This window comes from Lissotriton helveticus, chromosome 5_1 (assembly GCF_964261635.1).
Source record: "Lissotriton helveticus chromosome 5_1, aLisHel1.1, whole genome shotgun sequence".
In the NCBI taxonomy this organism is placed as follows: Eukaryota; Metazoa; Chordata; class Amphibia; order Caudata; family Salamandridae; genus Lissotriton; species Lissotriton helveticus.
In genome coordinates, this window is record NC_136065.1 from 1,193,902,724 (window position 1) to 1,193,914,469 (window position 11,746).

Sequence of the window (11,746 nt, forward strand, 5' to 3'; positions counted from 1 at the left end):
ATATTATGTTTGATTTGTTTCATATTGTATGTTGATACACATTTTTAACTGATGTATATACAACAAAAAGTGTTTTGTAAGAACTATTAAAAATCCTGATAATAATGACAGAACTCTATTTTTGATGTATTAATTCTCCCATTTATCATTGTGTAAACAAGAAGATACAATTGCCTAGGTGTGTTTCTACTCATAAATATTTGTCCCTGACCTGGGATTTGAACTAATTGTTGTTCAGGGGGTCCTTGTTATATACACAGCTTTCGTTATTCATGCAGAGGGCGGCCCCCGGATCTCTCAAAAATGCAAATTTTGTGTAGCTTTTTGGCTGATAACCTTTTGTTTTTGTTGTTGTGGATTTTGTATTTAATTCGGAACCTGCAATGTCTACCAGGATCTAGCTAGAGGTTTCCTCCACCAATGAGTTCTTCTTGCTAGATGAATCAGTTGTTCCTTTATTCTTTTTTTTCAGGTTTATTCTGTGTAGATGTGACAGTTCACTCGCTTCCTGATCTCATCCCGTCCGAAACCCTTGTGCCCGTGTTGGTCCCGTAATTTTTGTGGTTTCTGTTGTTCCGTTTTTCCTTGGATCCTTTAAGCTCTTTTTGATAACTCCTTCAAATCTCGAGTTTTTGCTTTTTTGCGTTTTGGTCCGTTTTTTGAGGTTTTTTTTTTATTTTTATTTTTTTTCTGACCTTTACTGACCATTTTTTATGTCAGTTTCTGACCTATTTGGAGTTTGGTATTTAATTTACCCCCTTTTTTTTTGTTTGTCTTTTGGTTTTACAGTTGGTTGCAGTTTGTGTGGGTTGTTTGTTTTATTAGTTGTTTGGTTGTTGTTATTTGTTGTTTTTTTTTGTTTTTTTTATTTGCTTTACTTGTTATCGTTTTTCTCGGTTGCTTGTTGCTTGTTTAGTTGTATGATTTGGTTGGTTGGTTGGTTTTGGTTGGCTTTTTTTGTTGTTGATATTGTTGTTAATGATCAGTGTCTAATCAGTTGTATTTATATTAGTTGGCTTTCCCTTGCGTTCCTTGATTCCTTTTATTTATCGTTGATTTTTCTTGAATTTTCCTTGCTACTGGATGATTGCTTAACTGACTGGCTGATTGATTTGGTTTTCGCTGCTCCTCACTCTTAAGCCTCTACTATAAAGCTGTTTCTGTGCCGGAGATCTTACAGAAAAGACTCAGGACCAGCAGACCAGACTGTTTTCTGGCTTGATCTGACCACTGCCCCCTCCCCACCCCTGATTCCGAGCCTCCGATGCTCCGGAGGTCTGCGGTTCAGGAGCAGGCTCAGTGAAACGTTTTCAGATGCTGAGTACAGAAATAGAAGCAGAAGCTGAACCCCTGAAGCACTGCGGCTCTCTGTCCTGAGGGTCAGGGGGCAGGGCAGGGTCAATTTTGGGTTTAGAGTACAGGGCTCAGAGCACGCAGGGCAGGCAGCAAGGGAGGTCAGAGCGGCAGGCTGGGTAATGTTATCAGGGCTGGAGGATGGGCCAGAGTTGATACCGAGGGGAGGAATCTCGCTGCTGAAGAAACTGAGGACGCTTACCCTCTGCCTTCCTCTGGAGTCCTTCTCGTCGCTGTATGTCGTTTGCTGATTACCTCTGCTTCTCTCCTCCGCTTCTCTCCCGTGCTTTGCTGCAGATCGCGGAAAGTCCCACTCTCCCGCTGCCCTTTGCCAATGCCTGTTCAGTCGCCTGTGCACCAGTGCCGGCTCCCCGCCGCTGCCTTCTTTACTGGTGAAAGGCGGGGTGAAGGAGCTTCTGTTTTGGCATCTCGGCATCTCACAACCGCGGCCGCAATCTCTGTAGCCCTCTGTCAGTCCTTCCGGGTGATGAGAATGATAAAAGTTTGACCCCCTAATGATTTCTCCAGGTTGGGGGTCAAGTCAGGTCAGATCGGGGCCGGGACTGGGTTCAGGTCTGGGCTCCGCACAAACGCCTCACTGGCCTTGCTCGCCACGCCACGCCCACACCGGAAGCTCAAGGCGTCTCACAATAGTGCAATATTGCATATAGAAAGAAGAGGAGGGTGTTGTTCGGAGAAATGATGGAAGGCTGAGAATAGGTTTCTAAGTGACTAAAAGGGGTCTGTTAGGAGTAATTAGAGCAGGCAGTGTGTTTCTGGATGGGATATAGTTAAGTAGGGTGCAGAATAGAGTTGTGTTATTGATGAGTGGATTGGTTAGTGGTATTGGATAGCGTTGTGCACTGTTTGTGGGTGATGGTGCAAATGTGTGTTAGCTAGGATAGAAGGGTGAATGGGTTTGATTTCTGGAGTTTTGTAATGGGTGCTGAAACATTGAACTTTGTCTTGGGTTGGTTTGTAATGAATGAGTAGAGTACATGTTATGTTATAATTTTTGTATAGTGCATGGCTAACCAGGCGAAGGGCGTCCCAGCGCTGATCTCAGTCAGACAGAGGGGCAGGGCAGAGGCAGGCGGAGAAGGAGATTACTTAGGGAAAAGATAGGTTTTTATAGCCTTACAGAATGCTGCATGGTTTTGGATGCTTCTGATGCTGCAAGTGTGTTACTCTGATTGTGGCTGGGGTAAGGTGTGTGCTTTTGTATATGGAATTGGGCAGCATTTCTGGCCCTAGTCCCAACCAGTCTCAAACAGGCGATTGCCCATGTTCTCTCTGCCCTTAGCCTCAACGCCTGGGCTGGGATACCCTGAACCCTGGCTTTTAATAACATAACCCTAGTAATCAGGTGACCCCTTAAGCCTATGAGAACCCTAACCCTAACCAATCACAACACTAGACCTCAGCCCGAAATCCAATTGGGCAGCAACCTCTTATAGCCAATCACAGCCCTAGTTCCAGCAGCCAATCAGGCACCAACACCTAAGTCCTACATCCGATAGAAGGCCTAGGCCAACTTTAGTCCCAGCCCGTATCATACAGGAACCCTAAGCCCTACGTCCAATAGAAAGCCTAGCCCTAACCCTAATCTCAACCCTAGTCTCAACCCTGGTCCCAGCAGCCAATCATACAGGAAACCCTAAGCGCTACGCAGTAGTGGCTGGCATGGCTCGAGGGCACATGGGGAGGGGTGATTACAATTTTTTTAATGTAAAACCTACCTTTCCACTGGGTCCCACATCTTCACTGCACCTGCTCTCCCTCTATCCTGCCTCCAACAGGAACAGGAAGCAGGCAGCCAGGCTCCCTCCCCTAAGCCAATCACAAATCTGCAAGCAGTATTGTGATTGGTCGGGACAGCGCCCATCTGGGGCTAACGGGGTGGCCATGTCCATGTTCTCCATGCAGGCTGCAATGCAACCTGCATGAAGAAGGGTTTGGGTGGCCCGAGAGGGCCAACCAAGCAGTCTTTGTGCACTCAAGAGTGGGCAGACAACTCCTCCCTTGCTCAAAGAGCAAAACAGACCCGCCCACCCGCCCGCCCACAATTCAAAGCAAACATAAAATGGCAATAACATACAAGGTATTACCATTTTATGTTTTGGCTTTCTCACAATGCGAGAGAGCAGTGGGGCAACGATCCTCTGCCCTAGTGGAGGAGCCGCCCCTGGCCCTATGTCCAATAGAAAGCCTAGCCCCAGGAACCAATCCGAAACCCTAAACCTATCCACCAATCAGATCACTAACTCTAAGCCCTACATCAATAGAATCACTGGCCCAGGAACCACTCGGCACCCTAAAATACTCAATGAGAACACTAACCCTAATCCAATAGAAACACCATATAGAACCACTAATCAGTGCACACATGCAGCATCCAATAGCAGCCTATATAAGGTCCCTGCGACCTCAGGCAATGTTTGTGGCCAGGGGGCTGGAAGTTGCTCCACAATTCAGAATCTCTTAGGAGATGCCCCTCTCTCATGTATAAATCCTCACTCTCTTTCTGAAATTGTAGGCGACAAACTATTAATTTGTAAAATAATAAGTGCCAGTGCACAAAGTTTTGCTCAGAAAGTCACGGTCTGCACTACGAATATCAGGGTGCTGAATACCAAGGCTGCATAATCCTGATTTGATCACATGCCTCTGTTTTTTATCATCAGCAACTTCCTGAATCTTTATCTCATTCTTGTCTGTTTTTTCATCACTGTGTTTTCTGGTCTTAGTTCTTGCCTCCAGATCACATGCACTGTGCTGTGTGACATATTGTTTACAATTCCCTGGAGCATTTACCAAGTACATGTGTTCGACCTCCGCTTTATGCCACTCAACTCTATGCCACTCCATTCTACTCTACGCCACTCTACTGTACTCTAAGCCACTCTACTCTATGCTACGCCAATATACTCTATGGCACTCCACTTCACTCTACACCACACCAGTAGTGGCTCGTGGAGGTAGTGCCGTGGGCAGTGAGGCGCGGGGACGGTGGAGGGGCAGGGTGGGGGGTAGTAAACACTAGCTCATGGCGAACCGGAGTAATGTAAAAAAAAAAAAAAAAAACGAATTTCATTGTGCGCGCTGAAACGCCGATAGCGCTTCAGGGCGCGCAATGAAATTTGTTTTATTTATTTATTTGTTTACATTACTCCAGTCAGCCGTGAGCAGGAGTTTATTACCCCTCCCCTGCCCCACCGCCCCACGGCACTCCCTCTACGAGCCGCTACTGCACCACACCATTATATGCCACTTTACTCTACCTCACTCTACTCTACACTACTCCAGTCTACACCAGTCTACACCACTTTATGCTACCCACTCCAATCTGCGCTACTCCAATCTACTGTACGCCACTCTACGCTATGCTACTCCGCTCTAAGCCACTGTGCACCACTCCATGCCACTCTACACCACTCCACTCTATACCACTCCACATTCACTATTATATACCAGTTCACTTTATGCTATTGTATGCCACTTCATTCCACGCTAGTGTACACTACTCCACTCATCGCCAATCAACTCTTCTCTATGTCACTTTCCTTTAAGCCACTCTCCCCTGCCCCCACCTCTACCTAAGGGGAAACATCTTTCACAGCGTGGATTTTACACTGCGATACATTCACAACGCAGTTGTTACAACGGCCGCTTTGTTACAACGGAGTGCCATTATAACGCAAGTCGTTACAACGACTTGCGCTAGATGGCACTCTAGACTAAGGAATAGTATGATTTACTATTCCAACACCTTCCTTACTGTTGCACACACTGGAGTTGGAATAGTAAATCATACAATTCCTAAATCCAGAACGCCATCTAGCGCAAGTTGTTGTAACGAGTTGCATTGTAATGACACTGCATTGTAACAACGCGGTTGTTGTAACAACCGCATTGTAAATGTATTGCGGTGTAAAATCTGCGTTGTAAAGTGTCATATTCCTAACTAAGTAGTAAATATTACATGAGTGTGACCCATATACCAAATCAGGACTGGGTAAGGAAGGTGCATACATGAAACAATGTCCCGACAGGTAATGATGTATAGTCAATTAATTATGTGTGCACATAGCATTGCTGACAAGGAAAGAAGGAGAACAATCTTTGAATTGAATAAAGATAGTTAATCATCTTATATTGTGAAACAAGTTCATGGTCAGATGTATACAGTTTCAAGCAGCACTGCATAAAATCAATTAGTGACAACCATAATATCCTTGGTGCACTAAAAAAAGTGACTGTGGTGAAAGTGGCGACGCAAGTGAAGTAGTGGACAGCATGGATGGCGCACTGTGAACAAAGTGCAAGTAATTTACAGTGGGTGGCTCAGATCGTGTGACAAGGAGATATCACAAATTACAAAATTCTTTCAATTGTTTGAGCCACATTAGAAAAAGTACGCCTATTAATAAGCTGTTGAGTCGACGGCGTTTCGATCCATATTAGTTCGGATCGTCATCAGGACTTGGTTGTCAGAGTCAGGGCGTGCTGCAAGGTAAAGGAAAGTGGTATCAGGGGAGGGGAAGGTATGGGGAGAGCGAGAGGAACGTGGGCAGGTCAGGTCCGATTTTACCTGGAGTTAATTCCGATGTGAAGGGGGAGCGTCCTCTGGGGATTACGCTGGAGCCTACACGGGGGCACTGGTAATAAAGGGAGCAGTAAGTAATAGAAAAGAACGGTATGTGAATATAAATTAAACTAGAGTCATGGGTAAGGAATACTAACGGGTCTCGATGTGCTTGGCGGCAGTCAGTAATCAGCCGATATGCGTGCACGAGTCCTGCAGAAAGGGAAACAAGTGCGAGGCATTCAAAGTTTGGCCGCGGGTACCAAGGTGTAACAACAAACTAAACGGGGTCTGATCGTATGTCACGGAGCTAGGATTCTGCCTACCTTTGAGAATCTACAAAAGGGGGATTTTTACCTAAGCCTCTACTGTTGATTCAGACAATTAATGTGCGAAAAAGAGGATAAACACAACTTTATTAGTTTACCCTGACACTTGATTTATGTCGTTTTTCTTTTTGATGAATTATAAAACTTGTTACATTTTAGGTCAGAGAAAGAGCATCATCAACTTCACATTAAGCCATACACAAATGTTGGGACACAAACATACAATATTTACAATGATTTTTTTTTAAATTAAACATATTTATGTACAACAACCAAATGTGCTCGCAAATTAATCAAAACAAATCATTGGACAGCTTCCAAGAAGCAAAACCTGAAGCTGCAATTATCGAATCAATTCCCCGGGGGTAAAGCTTGCTTTAACCACCCTCGTCCCTGCTAAGGAATTACTGTATTCTGATTCATTTTAATCAGGGAATAAACAGATGCCGTTAATGCAATCTCTTTTTAAACATAAGTAGATGCTGACGCGTTTCGAGTCTCTCTGTGTAGATCACAGGACTCTCATCAGGGCAGGATGAATCATATCCGTGGGAACTTATTTAGCCAAGGATGCACTGGTCTTTTAAAATGTCTTCCAAGCCGTGGGTGTCACACTTTATTTATTGGTCTGGCACTGCGTGGAACCACCGTTTCAGTTAAACTCGGGGTGTCGAGTATGATTTACATATTTGACCGTGAACGTCAGAAAGCGAGAATGAATATCGCTTCTTGGTTAAATGGCCAGGTGGTGTGTCCGTTGAGTTCAAAAACCTTCGCGTTGTTTGTCTCTCTCGCCCGCGGCTTCTTGCAACCAGCTGTTCATTCTCGCTTTCTGACGTTCACGGTCAAATATGTAAATCATACTCGACACAGTGCATCCTTGGCTAAATTGTAAACACAATGATCTTACCTTTCTGGACGTCACGATCCATGCAGAGGAGGGACAAATTGGCACCATTCTATACCGAAAGCCAACCGAAAAAAATACCTTACTTCTCTACTCCAGCTATCATCCGCCCGGTCTACGTGATGGATTACCGTATGGCCAGTTCTTGCGGATCCGCCGTAACTGCAAATGGCGCAAGGATTATTTCAGAGAGGCAGACATCCTGACAAAAAAAGAATACATCGAGGCTACCCCAGACGTCTGGTTAACAGAGCCAAGAAAAGAGCCTGGTACTGTCACCGGGACCTTCTTCTCACCACCCAGCCCAAAAAATCTATGACTAGGATCCCATTTGTCTCAAAATTCAGTCCCCACAGCAATAAGGTCAACAAAATCATTAAAAAAACTGGCCCCTACTACGCTCACATGAACAATTCAATGAAGCCCCACTATTCTCATAGCAACGCGGCAGTAACCTGGCCAGTCATCTGGTACATGCCATCACGTGGCCACAAGCGACCCATGGGAGAAACACCATTACAGCAGCGTGGGGACTTGACCCGACGTTGGACATTACAAATGTCAAAATTGTAGTGTGTGCGACTTGACTGTCAATACAAAAGAATTTACAACTAATGGCCAATCCCACAAATTGAAAAAACACACCAACTGTAGATCACAAAACGTCATCTATGTGATCAAATGTCCATGCGATCTCATCTACATTGGCCAGACGACACAAATGATTAAACAATGAATCATTCAACATAAAAGCAGGATCAATTGTAAAACATTGACAGCACCCCTAGTGGCACACTATCTAGAATTGGGACATCGGGACACAGACATCTTCTGGCAAGTGATTGACAAACCTACATTGCCCACTCGTGGAGGTAACATCAAATTCCTCCTTAACAAAGCTGAATGCCGATGGATGACCATCTGTGACTCGGTCAACCATGGACTCAATACAATTGACGAATGGAACAGCACTGTAACCACCTGAAGTGATTAAAGTTCCACTCCCTACTATCAGTTGTTACGTCTGGGTATTCCCCCCCCTTTTCTCCTCTCCCCTTCTCCTTGCCGCGGCAATAGTCCCAAATTATAATTATAAGCCTTTTTAACAACTGTATATAATGCATTCTGTCGATCAAACTGTATATAATACGGCCAATTGATACAATTGCTCATGAATATCTGGACAATCATATCCTAATTGTTTATTGAATCTGTAATTGCATTCTATTATACATAATTTGGTTGCACTATGCTCCGCGACCACCATGCTTGATATATTGTGTTAGAATAATTGACCTTAATCAAGTCCCCTTGCGAATGCGCCGCCGCGTAGACTCAGCGCATTCCCACTCCCTCCCCCCTCCCACCCGGCGTTTACGTCACCCGGTATACGCCCAGTTCACGCCCCTCCCCACTCCCGTCACCAGCCTACACCCCGCCCAAACGCGGAAGTAATCTTCACAATCCTGACTCGCCCTGGATACCAGACCCGAGATTCATTTCTGCCCCGGCACGCTGATTCTCAAAGGTAGGCAGAATCCTAGCTCCGTGACATACGATCCGACCCCGTTTCGTTTGTTGTTACACCTTGGTACCCGCGGCCAAACTTTGAATGCCTCGCACTTGTCTCCCTTTCTGCAGGACTCGTGCACGCATATCGGCTGATTACTGACTGCCGCCCAGCACATCGAGACCCGTTAGTATTCCTTACCCATGACTCTAGTTTAATTTATATTCACATACCGTTCTTTTCTATTACTTACTGCTTACTGTTATCCCTTTATTAACAGTGCCCCCGTGTAGGCTCTAGCGTAATCCCCAGAGGACGCTCCCCCTTCACATCGAAATTAACTCCAGGTAAAATCCGACCTGACCTGCCCACGTTCCACTCGCTCTCCCCATACCTCCCCCTCCCCTAATACCACTTTCCTTCACCTTGCAGCACGCCCTGACTCTGACAACCAAGTCCTGATCACGATCCGAAGTAATATGGATCGAAACGCCGTCGACTCAACAGCTTATTAATAGGCGTACTTTTTCGAATGTGGCTCAAACAATTGAAAGAATTTTGTAATCTGTGATATCACCTTGTAACACGACCTGAGCCACCCACTGTAAATTACTTGCACTTTGTTCACAGTGCGCCGTCCATGCTGCTCACTACTTCATTTGCGTCGCCACTTTCACCACAGTCACTTTTTTAGAGCACCAAGTATATTATGGTTGTCACTAATTGATTTTATGCAGTGCTGCTTGAAACTGTATACATCTGACCATGAACTTGTATCACAATATAAGATGATTAACTATCTTTATTCAATTCAAAGAGTGTTCTCCTTCTTTCCTTGTCAGCAATGCTATGTGCATGCATAATTAATTGACTATACATCATTACCTGTCGGGGCATTGTTTCATGTATGCATATTCCTAACTAAACCATTAGCTGTTGCTTAAATTAGGTCTATTGGGTTTGCTAATGCATGTTTGGTCTTTCTCTTGCTCGTTCTTTCCCCCTTTCGTGTTTTTGTCTTTCTTGCTCTGGGTAAAAGTATGATGAGGAAATATAAGTAGAGATAGCGTCCTCCTGAAATGGAATGCCGTCCCCACTGATCACTGCACTCATTTATATGTATAATCTTTCCTTCAAATAGTGTAGTTTTATCCAAACTTGTATTCTAAGTTCTTTTAATTCACATGGTATTCTCCTAATATATCTAGTGTATCTAGTGTTCATAAATCACACTATAGGTAAAATGTCAACAAATATTTGTTGAAATTCCACCTATAGTGTGATTTATGAACACTAGATATATTAGGAGAATACCCTGTGAATAAAAAGAACTTTGAATACAAGTTCGAATGAACCTGCATTTTTTGAAGGAAAGATTATACATATAAATTAGTGGAGTGATCAGTGGGGACGTCCTTCCATTTTAGGAGGATGCTATCTCTGTTTATATACTTACGCCTATGGATCAGAGAGTGACACCCACCTGCACCCTTGAATGAATGACACATCGAGTGAGGTCGGACGAGCGATGCCCCGGTGAGCTCTCCCACGTGAAACGAAGTTCTGCAGGGTGCTAAGGGCCCGTCCCCTCCCTCCATTGCTGGCTTTGGATGCATCGAGGCACCGGTCTCAGTTTAAGTAGCAAGAGTAGAGGCGAGAACAGAGGGGTGCGGTGATCGAGCCCGATGACTGCTGAGCACTACAGAAGGGCGGGAAGACTCTCACTTTCTTCAGTGCAGCAAGTCCTCTGCTGATACACCATTTTGTCTCTGTCTGATCTCTCATGGACACAAGCTTGCCCTTCAACACGGTGGAGAGCTGGGAGCAGACCCGGGAGCAGGTGAGCGCCTCGTCGCCGTGCACAGCGCGCACCTGCGCGCCTAATTACTGAGCTGTATTAAGGGAGTTCACAGCCTGTCTTCCAGATTACTTATTCCCTATTACTGAGCTCTATTAAGTTGAGCTAACAGTCTGTCTTCCTGATGTGTCCTCTTCACGGCCAGTGCTTCCTGCAACAACTGGACAGCCCTGCGGGCTTCTGCGAGAAATGCATTCTTCCATCATAATTGCCATCCGCTTAACTCTTTAACTGTGTGGATAAGTCAGAGGTACTCTTCTTTGGGTGTGATACAGAGCCAGACTGGCAGGCTTGGTGGCCCCTCAATATGTTCCCTCCGTCTTGTTCTTCCAAAATTGCTAAGAATTTGGGGGTCAAGATGGATAAGGAACTAACGTTGAAATCCCAGATCCTCGGGGTGTCGGGCATGTGCTTTGGCCTCCTGAGGATGCTGCGGAGGTTCCTCCCCCTGTTGTCTGAGGATCATAGGAAGCTGACGGTGCAGGCTCTAATCGGGTCCAGGTTAGATTATGCCAACATTCTTTACCTGGGCCTGCCAGAGTATCTGCTGCAGCGGCTCCAAGTGGTGCAAAATGCTGCCGCGAGAGCTATCTTTGGATTTAACAGACGGTCCAGTGCAGTGGGTCTGTTGGAGACCCTGCACTGGCTTCCAATCCGGAAGCGAATTGCCTTTAAGGCTTTGACTCTGGCCTATAAGGCCCTCCACGCGGTGGGAGCAAAGTATCTCCAAAAGAGACTGGCCTTTTATCACCCGACTCGCTCTTTGAGGTCGGAAGCTCTGTTCCTGGCGGTTGTCCCGCGAGTGAAGAGAGCTCGCCTGGGTGGCCGCTCTTTCGGACTAATAGCGCCACAGTTGTGGAACTCTCTGCCGCTCACTCTGCGGGGTGCTACCAGCCTTCTTGCCTTTAGAAAAGGCCTTAAAACCTGGCTGTTCTCCCAGTAGTTCGCTTTTTGTGTGTTCGCTCGGCCTTCTGTCTTTTTTCTATTTTAATTGAGTTATGTTATTATGATGCAGCCCTCCTTACTAAAAGCGCCGGGACACTCTTTCTGAGTAGCCGTGCGCTATACAAAAGATAAATAACATAACATAACATAACATTTATTTTTAACACTTGTACAGCTGCGCAGCAATTAGTGCCAGCTGCACCGTTTAGGCCTCGTACAGCTGCGCAGCAAGTAGTGCCAGCTGCACCGTTTAGGCCTC